Consider the following 20,320-nt stretch of genomic DNA (forward strand, 5'->3'; position numbering starts at 1 on the left):
AGGTAGTGTCTGTTCCAGACCTCTTCATACACTCAGCGGTGGGCTGAAAATAAAAAGCATGGCATGAGCTAATCCTCCCATACCTGTCTTCAACAAGCCTGTCAGGCATACCTCGTGCACAACTTCACATAGGTGTAGTCCAAAACTCGGACTCAGAACAGGCACACTGACCTAGTTTAAGCAAAGCTGTGAAAAATGAAACATTTCAAGTCTCACAGGGAATCCCTTACCTGATAGGTAAGAAGGATACACCTCACCTCGCCTGGCTGCGGCTCAGGACTGGTGAAGCACCGCTCTAAAGAAGGGGGTGAATAAATTCAAGGACACGAATCATTCACCGTGTAGTGCCTGTACATGATCAATTGTGAGCACAGAATCATAGTTGGAAGTAGCAATTAATGGGGAGTGGTAGAAATGTCATAGTCATTTGTACATAAAATGTATCCAATAGTGCAAATTTACTGACGTTGCAACACCCAAGGTGTGCAAAGCCAGGAAATGCGTGGCGGCAGGTATCGCATTACCGCTGGACCATACAGTGTATGCCAATGTTGTGGGACTCAAAAAGCCAGATGCACCGTTTTTAGAGCTAGAGACCCTCAATGGGCCAAGGTTACAAGGAACAACGCTGCGTCCCCCATGGTCACATAGCTGTGAGTGCGCGGAAAAACGAGGACCCGAAGGACCCGTTCACCGACAGCTATCCTACGTGCTAAGGCTCAAAGCAATGCGCGCTGTTGACAGGGAACGTGACGCGCACTCACCTGTCCGTCGGTACTTCCTCGCGGCATCTGTGCCGTCTGGGGAGGTACCGGCGGAGTGTTTACCAACTGACTATATAGCGCGTGCCCTCATTGGCCCATTGTGTTCACGTGACGCGCAAAGCAACGCGTCACGCGTCTGAAATGAAACGAAGCCCCTGATAGGGGTAACGTCCCGGAATAGTGACCAATGAAGATCCAGGCCGAGGAAAACATAAACAAAGAGCTTAGTCCTTCAATACCGTCAACTAGTATATAAAGCAGATGACTTAACTCGTTTAACAGGAAAAACACCACAACGAGGACCTTAATCTTAAAGAATGTAAAGATGACCAAGATAAAAAAGAGAGGTCTAACAAGACACGAAGTCACCCGGAATAAGATCTATGGGATGGGACCAGTGTCTGAAAAGTTGCAAGGATGACGTCCAATGGCCTGAAGCGGTATATAATGGCCATAAGGGTATATCTGACACAGTGCAATCCCTATGCTGAATAAGATACACACCACAGGGAACACTCAAAACGAGGACCAGGGGATGTCATCATTCAACCCCGTTCGGTCAGTCCCCAACCTTAGTACCCATTTCTGTTCTTTCTTGTGTAAGAAATCACTCACATTGGTAATGTGAGATGGAATGAATGGTTTCTCCAATACTGTCCATTTGAAGGACGTGGGTGGATGATTCTGCATGATGAAATGATTAGTGAGTTTGGTGGCCTGTCTCCTGCAGTTAATAGTACTTCTGTGCTCAGATAGCCGCACCTTTATTTTGCGGGTGGTCATCCCGACATACCTAAGTTGACAAGGGCAGGTTATGAGATAGATTAGCTTGTCACTGTTACAGTTCGTGAACTTCAGTTGTTTCCAGGGTTTAGAAGTCCCGATGTCTATCTCATTCGTCCTGGATGTTTGGGCACAAGATTGGCAAGTGCCACATGGGTGGTGGCCAGACACAGGGGGTAGATCCCAGAGGGTGCCTACAGCTCTAGGGGTTTCACCAGGGGGTCTGGTGTGTACCATCCTGTCCCGCAGATTGGGACCCCTTTTGAAGGAGAACAGTGGTTGTGGAATAGAATGTGGGCCTGATGGGAGCCAGAGACCAGATACTTATCTTGATCTGGCACAGAGTTATATGCATATATATACATTTTTGAGCATTTGCCCAGTAATCATATAGCCAGTGGGAGCGCTACACCTGTTCTGTCTTCTTTTACTAGCCTGTCATATTTCTGACCCTCTGTTACTCTGTTGTGAATACTGTTAGTTGGGCTTGTATTCAGAGCTGGTCATTAAACGGCCCACGGGTCCCCCTTACTGTATGTGTTTTGGAGCACACAGAGTGGCCATGTTAGCAGTATTGCGCATGAGCAAACACTTTCCCACCAGAACTGCGAGTACGTCACGTCACATGAGTATGACCGACGCATGCGCAGTCTAAATTCCAGCGTAGCAGCGGCCATCTTTAGAATGCCAGCGTATTACGGTTAATAGACACATAGGCAAGCATCACTCGGACACCCAAATGTCATTCAATGGGCAAATTAGTTAGACAAACAGGTTGATTAGTTAATTAGGGTTATTCGAGGTTCATGATTACAAGCAAAGCGCTTAATGTGCGAATCCTTGCTCCATCAATCCCCTCTTTGAGATATTTACTATCATCACTATTAATGGAACCAGATGCCAACTTTTCACATTTCACCTATTTCAATCTCTTCAAACTTTCTATTCAGCCTTTTTTCTGCGTCTTTATTAGGATGAGAACTTTTCATCCTTTTATAAATCTGATTATTCATTTCTTCTAGTTCAAGTTCGTCAACATTCCGTTTCATTCCTCTCCTATTGACTAGTTCAAGTTCAAGTTCAAGAATTTATATAGCGCACTACTCACCCAGAGGGTCTCAAGGCTCTTGGGGAAGGGGTTCGTTATTTGTCGAATAGCCAGGTTTTAAGTTCTTTTCTGAAGGAGATGTGGTTCTGTGTAAGGCGGAGGTGAGTGGGGAGTGAGTTCCAGGTCTTGGCCGCCAAGTAGGAGAAGGATCTACCTCCCATGGTGGATCTTTGGATACGTGGAACTGCGGCGAGGCCTTGATTGGAGGATCTTAGTTGGCGGGTGGGTGTGTAGAAGGATAGTCGAGTGTTCAGGCATTCGGGCCCTAGTTTATAGAGAGCCTTTTGTGCGTGGGTGAGGAGACGGAATGTTATTCTCTTGTTGACGGGAAGCCAGTGGAGGTTTTTCAGGTGGCCGGTAATGTGATCTTGGCGAGGGATGTCTAAAATGAGTCTTGCTGAAGCGTTTTGGATGCGTTGGAGTTTTTTCTGTAATTTGGCTGTGATTCCGGCGTAGAGGGTGTTTCCGTAGTCTAGTCGACTCGTAACCAGTGCTTGGGTGACGGTTTTTCTTGTCTCGGTGGGGATCCAGTGGAAGACTTTTTTGAGCATACGAAGTACATTGAAGCAAGAGGATGAGACGGCGTTGACTTGTCTGGTCATCGAGAGGGAGGAGTCTAGGATGAAGCAAAGGTTGCGTGCGTGGTCTGTGGGTATGGGTGCTGAGCCCAGATCCGAAGGCCACCATGAGTCGTCCCAGGCAGAGGGGGATGATCCTAGGATGAGCACTTCCGTATTGTCTGAGTTAAGTTTTAGGGAGCTGTTTTTCATCCATACGGCTACTTCTTTCATGCCTTCGTGAAGAATGGTTTTGGCGGTGTTGGGGTCTTTGGTGAGGGAAAGGATCAGCTGGGTGTCGTCAGCGTAGGAGATGATGTTACGGTTGTGTTGACGCGCGATGGAAGCAAGTGGACTCATGTAAACGTTGAATAGGGTGGGACTGAGTGAAGATCCTTGTGGTACACCGCAGATGACTTCGGTGTCCTCTGATTTGAATGGGGGAAGTCGGACTCTCTGAGTTCTCCCAGTTAGGAACAAGATGATCCAGTCCAAGGCTTTTCCTTTTATGCCAATGTTGCTGAGGCGTTGTATGAGGGTATTGTGACAGACAGTGTCGAAGGCGGCGGAAAGATCGAGTAGAATGAGGGCTACTGTTTCTCCGTTGTCCAGTAGTGTTTGGATGTCGTCTGTTGCTGCGATGAGGGCGGTTTCGGTGCTGTGTTTGGCTCGGAAGCCGGACTGTGAGGGATCGAGGGAGTTGTTGGATTCGAGGAAGGCGGCGAGTTGGTTGTTGACGGCTTTCTCGATGACTTTGGCCGGGAATGGGAGGAGGGATATGGGACGGTAGTTTTTGAGTTCAGAGGGGTCTGCTGTGGGTTTCTTCAGGAGGGCGCTGACTTCGGCATGTTTCCAGCTTTCTGGGAAGGTAGCAGAGTTTAAAGGAGCAGTTGATGACATCACGGAGATGGGGTGCGATGATGGAGTCTGCTTTGTTGAAGATGTGGTAGGGACATGGGTCGGTTGGCGAGCCAGAGTGGATGGAATTCATTAGGCGGATGGTGTCTTCGGTGGTGATTGGGTTCCAGGCGCTGAGATTGTTGGAGGGTGATTTGGATTCTGAGGGGGGTGGAGAGGATTGTTCGTTGGAACTGTTTTCGAAACTGTTATGTATGTCGGCAATTTTGTTGTAGAAGAAGGAGGATAACGAATCGCAGAGGTCTTGGGAGGGAGTGATGTCGTTTGAGGCTGCGGTGGGGTTGGTGAATTCTTTGACGATGTTGAATAGTTCCTTGCTGTTATTGGCGTTGTTGTCGATTCGATCTTTGAATGCTGATTTCTTGGTGGATCGAATCAGCTGGTGGTGTTTGCGGGTGGCTGCCTTGAAGGTGGTCGTGTTGTCGGTGGTTGGGTTTTTTCTCCAAGTTTTCTCGCGAGTACGGCATAGCTTCTTGGATTTCTTGAGGTCATCGTTGAACCAGGGGGCCTTTTTGCTGTCTTGGTTGGTGTGATGGTTTTTCAAGGGTGCTAATTCGTCAGCGCTGTGAGTGATCCATTGTTTGAATTTGATGGCAGCTTGGTTTGGGTCCGATGAGGGGGCGGGTTGGTTATGGTTGAGCGATGTGAGGAGTTGGTCGGTGGTGATTTTGTTCCATTTTCTTCGGGGAATAGGTTGTAGGGTGTTGTGGGTCGAGGTGGTTTTGTAGCTGAAGTGAACACAACTGTGGTCCGTCCAATGGAGAGCTGTGGTGCGATCGAAGGAGATGTGTTTGCTGGAAGTGAAGATTGGGTCGAGCGTATGTCCGGCTATATGAGTGGGGGTGTCAACAAGTTGTTTGAGGCCGAGATTGGCCAGGTTGTCAAGCAGGGTGGTGGTGTTGTTGTCGTTTTCCTTTTCCAGGTGGAAGTTGAGGTCTCCTAGTAGAATGTAGTTCACGGAGGCGAGGGCATGTGAACTGATGAAGTCAGTGATGTCCTCACTGAATTGTTATGTGTTCCTGGAGGCCTGTAGATGTATATTTCTTTTTGCGTTTTCGACATTTGCAGCAAATTATTATAGTGAACACTAATAAACCTATTTCCGCTATTGGCATCAGTATTTTACTCACAAGAATTTTACCTAGGTTAGAAAACCAATTACCTACTGAGGAGAGACCATCAGTTAGTCTCTTCCAGGCACTATCAACCTCCAGTGGTTTGAGCTCTTTTTCCAAATTAGTTATGTTTCTCACATATTTCTTAATTTCAACACTTTTGTCTGGAATATACGTGCAACAATGTTGCGCTTTCAACATTCTACAGACTCCGCCCTCTTTTGCCAATAATGTGTCAAGAGCAAGTCGATTTTGTAAAACCATAGATCTGATAGCAACCAATTCGGTATTGACCATTAGGAAACCTCCAGCAGTGTCAGTTGATAACCGATCTACTACTGTTTTCAATTTACAGATTCTGTGAGTATTTAGAGCCACTCCCACTGTTGGTATCAATGCACTAAATATATCACCTATTATTTCTCCTACACTTTCTCTTTTACTACGCACTAATCCATTGATCCATCTGTGGAGAAGTGTGGCTCGATTGTTAGAGCAGGCAGACTTCGATGCAGAGCTCTGGCCAGGGACCAGGGTTCGATTCCTGCCCTGGTGGGTCTCGGGCTCATTAATTCCCCTGACCGGATATTCGGCCTCAGTGCCTATTCTGATCATGGGTTCCATGCTGCAACTCTGGGCAATAGCTTGCTTAGTCTCCACAATGGCCACTACAACGTGAGGGATGCCTGGTATGCACCATGGGGGGTGCCCAGGAGTGTACAATTCACAGGGAAAGCCAGGAAGGGTTCCCTTGCTGTATTCGTACAAGCGCCGGGAAACCCACTGTGGGTAGCTGTGCGCTATACAAGTACAAAAACATTTATATTTACATTAGTGTTTTCATTGCTTCCAGAGACTTCATTCACATGGTATATTTTTGGGAAGACAATTCCAAAATAACAGCTTCCATACTAGTGATCTGGCAATTTGAAATAAGCCTTGTTTCCACATATATAATAAATTCCGGGAAACACAGGCACATATATAATAAATTCCGGGAAACACAGGTTCTGACCCATTTTTGAAACCCCAACCTCCAATTACCTTGTAATTGTGTTCGCATTCACTGGAACCAATGAAAATGTTATTATAGTAACTAGTCTTTTCTCTGTGAAGACAAAGTTTCCCCTTGTTTTCAAAATCCAGCAACAAAGCAGCATCTGCTCCACCATTTGAGGTGCTCCCTATGTTTTCAGCCCATTTAGGAGTTTTCTGCCTTTTATCATTTGCCTTTCTTTGGAAACTTTCTCTTCTTTTCTCTGCCATATTTAGAAACATTTTCTCTTGTTCGTGTAATGAACATGTTAAGTTATCTCTATGTGCTTCACCTAAATCTATTGTACCTTTAGTTAGAAAGTATTCTCCCATATAACGTGTTACATCACTCTTAGTATGTACAGGATTCAGATTTCCATGTATAGGAAGTTCAGAAAATATCACATCTGAGTTAGAGTAATAATACTGTAAAGGTCCTCTCTTATAGAATAAACTAGCTAAAATACTACAGGAAATTCCACATGTTAGTGGCAAGTGATGGTAAGTCGTACCCTCAGCTACTGAAGTATGTAGCTTCATACAGATGTAACAGTCTTCTATCTCCTTTGCTTCTACATAATGTACTAAAAGGTTTGCAAATACATTTAAATGAGTTCTATTCTTCATTCTATGATAATGTAGACCTTCCTCATCTGGTGCATCTAGGTCCATTCTAGTCTGTCTAAGGCTAAGTGCTTTCTCTTGTGTCTCTACTCTTTGTGGTGTATCTTTCGTTTGCAGCTCTTCTGTGTCCTTTGTCACTGATTTAGTAGGGTACAAATTAGTATCTTTACTCATCATGTAAGGAATAGTTATTGTTAGTCCTATCTATAATATAAGTACTAATGCTACACTACATAAACACACCTGGCAGCATGTTTCACAACAAATGCGTCTCGATCTTCCATTCACAGTGGAATCAGACATTTTGGCTCAAAAGAAGCTTCAACCCCTCTTTGTAACTGTGCACAGGTTGCTTACACAGGGCAACTTTCAGGTTGGTTTCACTTCTGCGTCAGTCTGGTCAGTGATCAATTCTTCATCACTGTCGTCACTTATTTCAAGGTTTTCAAAGTATTCCAACACCAGATAAGTTCATTCAGGACTCTGATACTTGTTAGTTAGTCTTTTTATTCGGGCACTACTTCTTTAAGGCTTTGTCCCAGACTGATCAGGTTTACTGGAGTCTTGATTTTCTTGCTCAAGTTCTTCGTCGATTGTTTTTAATATCAGTCTCAGTCTTTTGACAAATCTAGGTACTTTTTCTCCTTTTCTGAATCTTTTAACTGGCACTGTAATCTGGCTTTCTTCAAGTGCTCTTTTAATCTTGTTCTGTTGTGGCACATGGTATATGCCAGGTATATGCTGGATTTGGCTTTGTTTTGTTTCAATTCCTTCTTCATGAACACATTTATCTACTTCTATCTGATCCTGTTCAAGCACTTTGAACTTTTGTTTTTCTTCCACTTGAACTTCTGTTCTAATTTCTAACTGTCCCTTTTCAGGCTCTGGAGTTCTTGGAGGAGTGTCAATAATCTCTTCTTTCCCTATCTGGTCGTCCTCATCATCAGATTTGATTTGGATTTCGATGATCTGATTATTTTCTTCTATCCTTGTCTCGTCCTCACTATCCCACTCTCTATCTAAGTAGGTTTGTCTTATTGTTCTTATTGTATCTAGAGTCAGGTCGATTACTGGGACCCAATCATCTTGACTGGAGCTCGGTTGTTCTTCTTCAGCTACTTCAGGACCAATTTCAGGAGACCCCTCAGCTGCACAACCTTCAGCCTCAGTTTCTTCAGGTTCAGTCACTTTCTTCGTATGGCTGGCATGGATCCACCGTGGCACACCTGCACACTTCACAGCTGTTGTGGTAACCAGGATTACTTGTCTTGCTTTCCCCCACTTTGGAGCAAGGCAACTCTTCTGAGTATGTTTCTTTATTATGACCCAATCACCTGGGTTCAAGTCATGTGCTGGAGTTGTTGGCCTGGCGACGGCGTCTTCCCCAATCTGGTGAGAGATAGAACACACTTGGTCACCCAGTTGCTTGCAGTATTCCAGTACCAAATCATCAGATATGCTAATCAGTTTGTATCCTGGCACCCATGCTTGCCGCATTGCTCTTCCCATCAGAATCTCATGTGGACTCAAGCCTGTGTTCCTGTCTGGAATACTTCTCAGTCCCATCATGACACATGGCAAAGCATCTGGCCATTCCATTTGGGTGGATTCACACATGTTTCCCAATCTTGATTTGATTGTGCCATTCAGTTGGTCTACTACTCCAGAAGCCTCTGGGCGATATGCACAATGCAGTTTCTTCGTAATTTTGAATGCTTCACAGATTTGTCTTATTACTTCACTATCGAAATGCCCACCTCTGTCTGATTCAATTGTGACTGGAAAACTGTACCTTGGTATCAGTTCCCTAAGTAACAATTTGGCTACAGTGATGCTATCATGTCTGCGTACAGGATAAGCTTCTACCCATTTTAAAAACAGGCAGACAATCACAAGGACGTACTTCATTCCTCAACATGGTGGTAACTGAATAAAGTCAAGTTGTAATCGTATGAAAGGGCCTTCTGCCTTCCCAATCTTTCCTGGCAAAACTACAGTTTTCTTTCCGGGATTGAATTGCTGACAAACTAGGCACCTTTGGCAGAGTGCTTCTGCTATGTTTCTGAGAATTTCGAATTAAACCATGTTTGCCTGAAGACGCGTATCATGGCGTCTCTTCCTAAATGTGTGTCTCCATGTATCAATCTAGCTATAGGAGCAAGCAAGCAGTCTGGCAACACAGGCATATCATCAAGGTAAACAATGACACCATCCTCATTCCTTCTTCGACAACCAAGTTTTCTCCATCTTTCCTTTTCTTTTGGTTCTGCTGCTTTCTGCAAATATCTCACTTCTTCCCATGTTTTTATTTCCTCAAACACCATAAGTTGACAGCTGCTTCCGTTTACCTCCATCTTTGTATTAATTGCTATTTTGTATTTGGCACAATGTTGGGCCAGTTGGTCAGCATATCGATTACCTGCTGTTACTTTGTCATCGCCAGATTTGTGAGCAGCACACTTGACCACTGCCAATTCTTTTGGTAACTGGATTGCTTCCAGTAATTCTTGCACAAAATTTCCATTTCTGATAGGAGTACCTGAAGAATTCAGAAACTCTCTTTGCAGCCACAATTGGCCAAAGTCATGCACAACCCCTTAACCATACTGGCTATCAGTGTATATGGTTATTTTCATGTTCCTCCCAAATTTACAGGCTTTTGCCAATGCAACCAATTCAGCTATTTGTGCAGACTTGACTCCATATAAATAGGGTGCTACCACTGGACCTCCTAAAGTGCATACTGCATAAGCAGCACTTAAGCCTCCATCCTCATCTCTCATGCATGAGCCATCTACAAATAATTCGTAATCTTCATCAGTTAAGGGCACATCTTTTATGTCTGGCCGTGGTTTTGTACTGCACTCAGTCAGATCAAGGCAGTCATGCTCAACTTCTCCCTTCACTCCTGCAGTGAGTGAATTAGGTAGGAGGGTAGCTGCATTCAAGATATTACATTGAGCAATGGTTACATTTCCCGCACCTACAAGAATTCTTTCATACTTAGTCAGCCGACTAGGTGTGAGGTACTGAGCTTTGGTTCTGGTCAACAAGATTACAACTGCATGTGGAACATACACAGTTACAGGATGTCCCATTATAATGGCTTCACTTTGTTCAAGACTCATGCAAGTTGCAGCTACTGCTTTCAGACATCTAGGTAATCCAACAGCCACTGGATCTAAAGTAGAGGAAAAATACGCTACAGGACGTCTGGTTAAACCATAAATTTGGGTCAGGACTGAAAGTGCACAATTGTCTCATGTGTCACAAAACAGTGCAAACTCCTTTGAGTAGTCAGGCATTCCTAATGCGGGAGCTGTACACAGACATTCTCATAATTTTGTAAAAGCTGTCATGCTTTCATCATCCCACTCCACTGGGTCTTTTGCTCCTTTCTTTGTCATTTTTATCAATGGTCTTGCTAGGACTGCAAATCCCACAATCCACTGCCTACAGAATACTACAACTCTAAGAAATATTCTGATTTCTTTCTTGGTATTGGGCAGCTCCATGTTTAAAATTATTCTAATCCTTTCTGTGGTAACCTTCCTGATACCTCTCTCTATCTGGTGCCCCAGATGTTTCACTGAAGAGGTACAGAACTGTAGTTTGTCTGGTGATACTTTATGTCCCCCTTCACCTAAATGGTTCAGTAAGGCAATGGTGTCAATGACACAGTCTTTCCTGCTTTTAGATGCCACCAAGAGGTTGTCTATGTATTGCACCAGGACTGATTATCTAGGCAATACCAAGGATTCAAGGCATTTTTTCAGAATTTGATTGAAAATCGATGGACTCTCTGTGTACCCCTGAGGGACACGATTCCATACGTAAACATGACTGTCGAATTCAAATGAGAAAATAAACTTGCTGTCTGGATGCAAGGGTATTGAAAAGAATGCATGGCACAGATCGATAACAGTAAACCATCCATCATTCCATGGTATTTGGTACAAGATCACTGCAGGGTTTGGCAAAATAGGACAGCAAGGAACAACAATTTTATTAACCTTGCACAGGTCCTGTACTACCCTATACTTACCACTTGGTTTCTTTATTCCAATTATGAGTGAATTCCAAGGACTACTCAATACCTCCTGTATGATGTCTGCTTCCAACAACCTTTTTATTTCAACAGCAACCCCTGCCTTTACTTCTGCGCTCATTTTATACTGTTTAGTATTCGGGTAAACTGCATCTTCTTTTATGAAAATTTTAATTGGGTCAACATTTGCCATTAGTCCTACATCTTTACCAGTGAAATCCCATACCTCTGGTTTCACCGTCTGTTGGAGCTCTTCAGGTAAGTCTTGTATTGTCAGTCTTTTAATTTCTGAGCCAAGTCTTATTAGCATTAATTTGTAGATTCCGTCTTCATCCGGGGTCTGAATTTCTACGCCATTTGGTGTGCAAAAGATGGTACAGTTCATTTTGCACAGCAAATCTCGTCCTAGAAGGTTCACAGGACTTGAATCACAAACAACGAATCTATGCATTTCTTTGAAATTCCCAATTTTAATTTACATGGGTTCTGTAACTGGGGTACTAATTAATTTATTAGAAACGCCAACTACTTGGATCGCTTCTCTCGAGAGGGATAGGTTTGGAATGTCTACTGTTCTCACAGTAGAACGGGTAGCACCAGTGTCCAACAGAAAGGTGACGTCATTTCCTTCAACCTTTCCTTCAATGTATGGCCCTGACTGGTCTACCGGCAAGGAGGCGCCAAGCACGCACTCCTCGTCCTCCCCCCTCAGGCACCGCCAGTAGGGTTCGTCACAAAGGAATGTATCATTTAACAGAAATTGCAAAGTTGCTGCATTTCTATCCTCCCTTCCTTCCCAAACCTCTGCTTCTCCACCCTGTTGTGGTTTGCTCCTATAGTTTGGTCTAGGTGCACAAGGCAACTGATTCTGTTTGACCTGTTGCTGTGTCTTCCGTGGTCCCTCATTCTGCGCCTGTGGATTTAAATAATTCATTTGCACATTATCCTTCTGCACAGCCTTACACTCGTGCCTCCAGTGCCCCATCTTTCCGCACCCTGTGGCAGGGAAATTTCTTCCTGGCCTCTTCCCGACTCATTTTTACCCTTAGTTTTCCCCCACTCCCAGGGCTCTGATTCTGAGTGTTTGTCATTTTGCTTAACTGCTGTTCTTGGTGCTCTGCTAATTTTACTTGTGCCCACATGACTTTTTCTTTTAACTCCTTTTTCTTATTTTCCAGCTCATCTTCACAATATTTTGCATATTTCAGGACCTCATCAATGGGCTTAGCTTGCCAACAGATTTTATTATCTTTGATCCATTGTGAAATTTCAGGCCTTAACCCTAACACAAATCGATAAATGAAATGGGTCATATCCTTCATTTCAATGTTGTCTAGCCCACTGTATGTTTTGAACACTTGTACAACATTACCTGATTGTACTTCCTCATCACATCTTCGGAAGGCGCCCCTGTCTTTGGGTCTCTAGGGTATTCCTCATTTGGCCAATCTACAGCAATTTTACATTCTGTCCACAGATCTACAGGAACTACAATGTCAAAGAAACCATCTAGTTCTTTCAGAAGGCATTTCGAAACCTTCACAAATCTCTCGACCTGTCTGTACCACTCCACAGGTTTTTCTCGTAATTTTGGAAAGTCATTAGTAAATGACACAATATCTTGTCTGGACCATGGCACATGTACATATCCTCCACCTGGCACTTCTCGCATAGGACATAATTTTTCTACCTTGTCTGCTTCTTTTAGGACAAATTCTGAAGTCATTTGTCTTGACCGCATCTCTTCTTTCTTTGCCCATCTGGCTCTCCATTTTTCTAGATCACCCCATTTTTGCATCAAATTCATCAACTCTCTAATCTGGACCTTTTTCCCTGACACATTCATGTTTTCTAAATCTTTGTCAGAAAATGTACTCGATAGGGTTTCTGCAACACTTCAGATTTGCCAATGTCAATTCCCATGCTAGCTGCCATATCTATTAATTTTTCGTGAAACACCCTTGTATTTCTAGTGATGCTTTTACAGACAAACGGCAATTCGTCTTCACTGAGGGTATTCAATCTTTTCAGTCCCACATTCCCATTCATCAATTCTTCTATTTCAATTCTTAATTTAAATATGTCTAATGGCTTGGGCTGCAATTTTGGTCTTTCTATTTCTCGGGTCCATCTCTCTATTTCTTCTGGAGTCACTACAGTGGCACTTCTTGTACCTGATGAAGTCTCTATCTGTACTTCCCTTGCGGGTACTGGTGTAGGTTTTCTCATGGAACCCCTTTCAGGCTCTCGTATTGGTAAATCCATTAAGGAAATCACTGATTCACATTTGCTTGCCTGATCATCTACTATCAGGGTTTCTTTTCTTGGCTGTACTTCTGATGTCGTTATAACTGGAGCTTTCGGACTAGTTTGTTTATCTCCGTACAATGGAACAACTGGGCCAATGGTCACTGGAATTGTCAAAGCTTCAGGACTTGTATTTAACTGGGATATCTTCTGAATTAATTTACTTCTCTGTTTATTTAAAGCTTCCTTTTCTCTTTCTTGTAATACCCTCTCAAGGGAGGTCTCGTGAATCACTTGCGGAACTAAAGGTGGATTAAAGAACGGAGCAGTCGGATTTGAAGTGCTTGTCCCCTCATTACAGGAAGGCCTATAATATGGAACAGTCGGATCAGACGTGCTCGACCTCTCATTACAGGGAGGCCTAAAGAATGGATTTTTCGGGTTTACTATTCTTGTTTCTTCACTATATGGTGGTGGACTTTTCATTAATAAATCCTCCAAGTATTCATCATCAGATTCACCAGTAGTCATTAAATGTCTAGTTTTCTCACTCCTTTTACCTCCCATAGGCTCTCCAACGGTTAGTACTGGGTAAAGTCCTTCCACTATCATATTCTGTTTCCAGTGTTTCATTTTTTTCTCTTTTGCTTCTCGGTGCAATTTTGGGTACCATTTACTTATTCCTTTGTCAATCCTGGGTCTATCTCGCTCAAAGGCCTCAATCTCCCATTCTTCTAAAGTCTCATATTGCGTCAACCTAGGTCAGGGATGTAAGTCATTCATTCGGTTTCTCAAATTGAACAAAATTCTTCCATTGAAGGTACTGTGTAAAGGGAATGCTAAAATTCCGTCATTTTTGGTATATTCCACCCAATTTTCCAACCATACTGAACCATGATACCCTCTGTCAAACATCATAAATGAACCGGGAGTGTTTGATGGTGGAATAATAACTCCTTCTCTAGTCTTAATCGGCTTGTCTTTCTTGAAATAATTTTTAACTTTGTCTACAAGAGTCATTTTTCTTTTGCTTCCATACAAATTGTAAGGTCTGCCTTTTAACATCTGTTCCTTAGCAAACCCTAAGTATCTCAGATCATGTATAGTTTCTGGATATCTCGGATACCACATATACTTCGCAAAAACTTAAATTGTGCGAAAATACGTACTTCTGTTTATTAAATTCTTCCAATGCTAGCGCGTCTTTCAATTTTCGACAACCAATCAACACTGTGGTTGCAAATAAGTTCCACCAATGGATGCGCTGCTTTTCCCGTGAGACAAGTTCTCACGCTCCTGCGCTCACCCCTCCTTTACAATACTACCTCAGCTACACGCCCGCTGTTTCGACCAATACCAGCGCTGCACAGAGTGACGCAACTGACTCCCTCCTTCACAAGGTAACTGAAATTCAATGTCTTTCTTAAAGTGCAAGTGCTTTATTTAATTTACAACGTAAAACATTTGCCACTGTACTCGAGTGTCTAGAAAGGAAAGATTTGTTTCACTGCAAGTAAACTTCTTCTGTCTACTTTTCATATACTACGGATAGATCCCTTCTGCCTATCCTTCATACAAGCATTAGAGAACCTGCTACTCCCTTGACTCATCCACTTTGGGATATATACTAAGTCTAAAGTTTCACCAGCGAACCCTTTTGCTATCAATCAAGCTCCGACGAACCTACTATTCCTTCTGTGTGACCCTTACTAGGTTATATCACAATAGAAGTTTTGCTAGCGAACTTGTTGCTATCATTTATTCAATCATTCATACAGAAAACCCTAATTAGTGCTTCCAGTTCTGCCCAACCATACACTAATATTTCCTCGACTAAGTGACCTCGCTGCGATGTGGCTTCTATTCTACCACCCGCTATTCTGCCCCCGGGATTCCAGACAAAACATATAACAGGTACGCACAATTGTTGTTAATACATTCAATATAGCAGCATCAAAATAAACATTTCAATAAAACCATATTTCAATAATAATACATATGATAATAATACATTTGATCGATCAATGAAAATATTAATCTTAACCTACTAACCAACTAGCTACCTAACTTTAACTGATCCCTAACCATCCTCTGCTTACCAGAAAAGAATACTGATAGAGCGCGCAGGTCACCCGGCTAGGATAATTTTACTAAATACTCGCCTGGGCCCGTAAATTTCATTAAACATACGTCAATATTTCCCTTGGGTAACTCACGCTCTACTATCAGTATATCTTGAGATTCTCTATACTACACTGATTCCCATATCTACAACCTAGCAATGTAAATACTAGGAACCTGATTACCTAGGATCAGGGAGTCGAGTATTAAGCTAGGTATCTAAGAACGATTAATAACATGTATTAAATGAATGAAATAACCACAGACTCTGGGAAGGTTCAAAGCTTTATCTAATCATCATCATCATATGTCCTGAGCAGAAAGTTAAATGTGATAAGGCTATCAATAACTAAAATCAGAAACAATATATAGCTATGAATAAGACAGAGTATGCTTAGCATCTAGAACTTTAAACTGAAGGATAGGTAAAAAACAAGGAACATGCTATATTTAGATAACAACCTCTCGCAACCTGATTAAAGGAGGGTAAAGAAAGGGAACATGCTATATTCAAAAAGTCTTTAGAGCAGTCAAAGAAACTTTATTGAAATTTGAGATTTTAATTTAGCTCAAATACTAAAGGGTAGGTAAGATTGGAATATACTATTCAATTCAGTTTATCTCCTAGAGGGAGGGTAAGATAAGGAACATATACTTAAGATTGGAACGATTTAGCATTAACTAAAGGTAGGTCAAAATTCGGAACATGCTAATAGAATGAGTAATGCATGAAAAACTTACATATAAAGGATAGGGGATAAAAGGAACTAATGCAATTATGCTTTGCAATATTTGAGAATTAGAAATAAAAAAATATATAATCAATCACCCACACAGACTTTATATTTACCTAAGATAGAATGAAGACCAACCCTGGCCATGGGTCAGATTGGAAAAGACGGGAAGAAACCCTCAATGACTTAGGTTCCAGTAGGCGAGCAGGTACAGCTCATGGACAGTCAGGACAGGATAACCCCAGAATTTGGATCAGGACCCGGTTCACCAAAGGGTACGACCAACTCCCACAGCTTCGGTTGCAATGCCTGCGTTACCCCCTCTCTGCAAGGAATCTGCCAATAACCCCGATTGGGTTCTCGAACCTCCCAGCAAAGTGCTTCGCCAGCACTTCTAAGTCTGCATAAACCCCAAATGGGTTTCTCGAACCTCCCAACAGAGTGCTTCGCAGCTCTCTGAGTTCAGTCACCTATAGAGTGCGTTGGGTCAGTGACAGGTTAGCTATTCGGACAAGTCTGACAATTTCTATAGCTAAACCTATGCTAGTTACACTGTTTTTTGGGTCAGTGTACCACCCCCCAATGTTGCAAGTGTCAGGATCCCCAATTTTGATCGGACAAAGGAGGAGGTTAGGTCATCACACCACCTAAAATTGAGACTTTCTCAGGCTTAATATTCAATCTCTGTACCCACCCCTTATTTTCTATCTTCCCATGACATATGTTTTTCAGTGAACAATTGTGAATACAATATTCATGTACAATTGTATCAAATGTTGTACAGTTCAGCTTCGTTCAGCTAGGTCGCAGGTCGGTTCCTAGGAGCATCTTGGCTGTGGCTGCCAGCTGGCTGAGTTCCACTGCTGCAGAGTTTTTCTGTCTCCGTATCCAGACCTGCGCAGTAGGGACTTCAAATATGGAGTAATAAGCACCTCCCAGGCCCAAAAGGATATGATACATGAAAAGCAAAAGAAAACAATTTAGAACATAGAAATAAATGATTACACTGTATACCATGAATCACTGTACTGCACCCATTACTGTAATATAAACTATAGCATTATGGTTTAAGCAGAACAGACAGCTTTGCGAAAGCGGCAATGCAAGCTTAAAGCATGTGAGAACACAGAGTGGCCATGTTAGCTGTATTGCGCATGAGCAAACACTTTCCCACCAGAACTGCGAGTACGTCACGTCACATGAGTATGACCGACGCATGCGCAGTCTAAATTCCCGCGTAGCAGCGGCCATCTTTAGAATGCAAGCGTATTACGGTTAATAGACACATAGGCAAGCGTCACTCAGACACCAAAATGTCATTCAAGGGGCAAATTAGTGAGACAAACAGGTTGATTAGTTAATTAGGGTTATTCGAGGTTCATGATTACAAGCAAGTCGATTAATGTGCGAATACTTGCTCCATCAAGACAACTTCAAAATACTAACTATTACAAACCCATCATGCGTGACCCCACATCCAGACTACAGACTACAGACTACTATTCACACAATGGTCAAGGAAGCTTTAGAATCCGGATGGATTACTAAAAATTAAGCTGAATTTTTGATACCGACCCCTCCCAAGACACCGGCTTTTTATATATTGCCGAAGATACACAAACTACAAAGCCCTCCCCCGCCCGGGTAGGCCGATAGTATCCTGGATTGGATCGATCTTGGAACCGTTATCACAGTTCGTTGATTGGTTTCTCCGACCATTGGTGGCCAAGGTGCCGTCGTATTTACAATATACTAAACAGGTTCTATCTTTTTTGACCACCATGACCATGGAGTTTGATCCTCAGATACATCTTATTTGATGTTGAGGCACTGTATACAAATATTCCACAAGAGGACACACTCCGAACCAGCCAAGGTCTGCTAGAAGAGAATCCACGTAGTGACCAGACACCTACATCCTTCGTGATGAGATGTGCCAATTTGGCGATGAGAGAAAACTTTTTCTCTTATGATGGCCAATTATATTGGCAAATCATGGGCACTTCTATGGGCAGCACCTGTGCCCCAGGTATGGCTAATCTCTTTATGCATTGGTTCGAAGTGTCTTACATATACCCAGATGACAATCCGTTCCACAGCCAGCTGTGGAAACGTTATATAGATGTCACTTCAAGAATTTGCAACTTGGTTGAATACCCTCAACGTACATCTGAAATTTACCGGAGAAATAAGCAATAAGAGCATGTCCTTCCTTGATCTTAAATTATATCCGAAAGATGGGAAGATATTTACAGAACTATATCAAAAACCCATGGCATGCAATGTACTCCTCAACTACAAGAGTTTCCATCCATGCGCATTACGCGATAATCTTCCTGTAGGACAGTTTTCACGATTGAGGAGAGACTGCACAGAAATAAGTGCCTATCAGAAACATGCAAACAATTTAGATTCACATCTTCAGTCTTGGAAATATCCCATGAAGAATATTAAAAATGCGAAGAAGAGAGCAATGACTAACAACCGCGAGGCACTACTGGAGACGTATGAAAAACCTTTCAACAATCGCATGGTGTGTGTCAGCACTTTCAGCCATCTCAGCACTACGATTAAGAGAGCCATCAATTCCAACTGGCATATTTTGAATAAAGGTACAAGAACTAACGAAAGACCTCTGCTTGCTTTTAAAGGGAGCAGAAATGTAGGCAACATTTTGGTACACTCTCGGTCGAGAGTGGTACATAACACAAACCAGTTTCGAAGTATACAGACTAGAGTACCGGTTCAAGGGCACTTTCCCTGTGGGTTGTGTGTGGTATGCCACCTAACTAGTCGTGCAACCCAACTAGAACTTGGTCTGAAGACTCAATGGGTACTCATGAACCATACCAATTGCAACACGGAAGGCATTGTGTATTTGATACAATGCCCTTGTAAATTGTACTATGTAGGGATGACGACCAGAAAGGTGAAAACCAGGATGATAGAGCATAAGAGCTCTATCAAACGTAAAAAAACTAACACCAAGTTGAGTAGACACTTCCTAGACATGGGACACACGGAAGCAGACCATAAATGGGTAGTATTAGACAAACCCCATTACCACAGAGATATGGGACCCCCCTTGAATCCGTATTATTCCGTAGAGAGCAAAGATGGGTGTTTAGATTGGGGAGCCATCATACGGGACTAATGATGATATACCCTGGTGTGCTGTGAGCGCTCATTAATCTGACTCTAAGTGGTATCTAGCCTAGTCCACCAACCAAAACCAAGTGCGAACTAAATTCCATTGCTGTTGTGATATTTGAGGTTTTTTACAACACAACATTCCCCCTCTTTTTTCGTGCTGAGATCGATAGTGTGACTTGACTTGAACTGAATACTGGGCGCCCTTTTGGCCTCTAGAGTTCCTCCTTTACGCATTGCCCATATACAGGAGTTTGCATTTGATTAGTACATCCTCATAGGATCCGTTGGAGTGTATAAATATTTGCAAGATTCCTCTAAATCCAGCCATCTCCGATTTTGAATTGAAAGGAGACGGGTTTTGGAACTAAGTGTACTGTTTACATGTCCCCATAGAAACGAATGACTCATATCACGTGTCTTAACTCGTGATTTAACTTTATGATATATGGCGGATTTTCTTCTTTTTAGCGCATTTTTCGTTTTTGCGCATTTTTCACATTTAAGTTGTATTTCATTAGTAGTTCCTTTCTAGACCCTTTTGGAGTGGATAAATATTGGCAACATTACTTTAAACCCAGCAACCTCCAGTTAGGAATCGGAGTGTATTGTTTACATGTCTCTATAGAAACTAATGACCCGCATCACATGATACACGCCGTGCGTCTCTGCGTACTTCTGTCTTCCTAACTTTACGATATATGGCGAGGAGAACACGGACGGCATCTCCCACTCGAGATGTCGGCTCGCATACTTGGCGTTGGAAGGAGGTAAGCACCGCTTATTGCTTAGGATATTAGGTTCTTACAGCTGTTAAGAGGCTTCTTAGACCTCGGGAGAACTGGAATGATGTGACGCATAATGTAACGTTGCATCGAGACCTAAGTAGACTTAAAGTGCTGAGTGATCACTACTAACAATAATTGGGGCGTGTAATGATGTGATAACCTACACTTAGGACGTTTCAATAACCATCAATATTTAATCTGGGTGGTGTTTGAGGTAAAAGGCAATTTAATTTTGTTGGATTTAAGATTACGGTGCCACATATGAAGTAAAGATATGATTAGGTAATGTTGTGCGAAGGTGTCTGCAGTAAGCTTTGATGTAAGCTAA

This window comes from Lissotriton vulgaris, chromosome 8 (genome assembly GCF_964263255.1).
Source record: "Lissotriton vulgaris chromosome 8, aLisVul1.2, whole genome shotgun sequence".
Lineage (NCBI taxonomy): Eukaryota > Metazoa > Chordata > Amphibia > Caudata > Salamandridae > Lissotriton > Lissotriton vulgaris.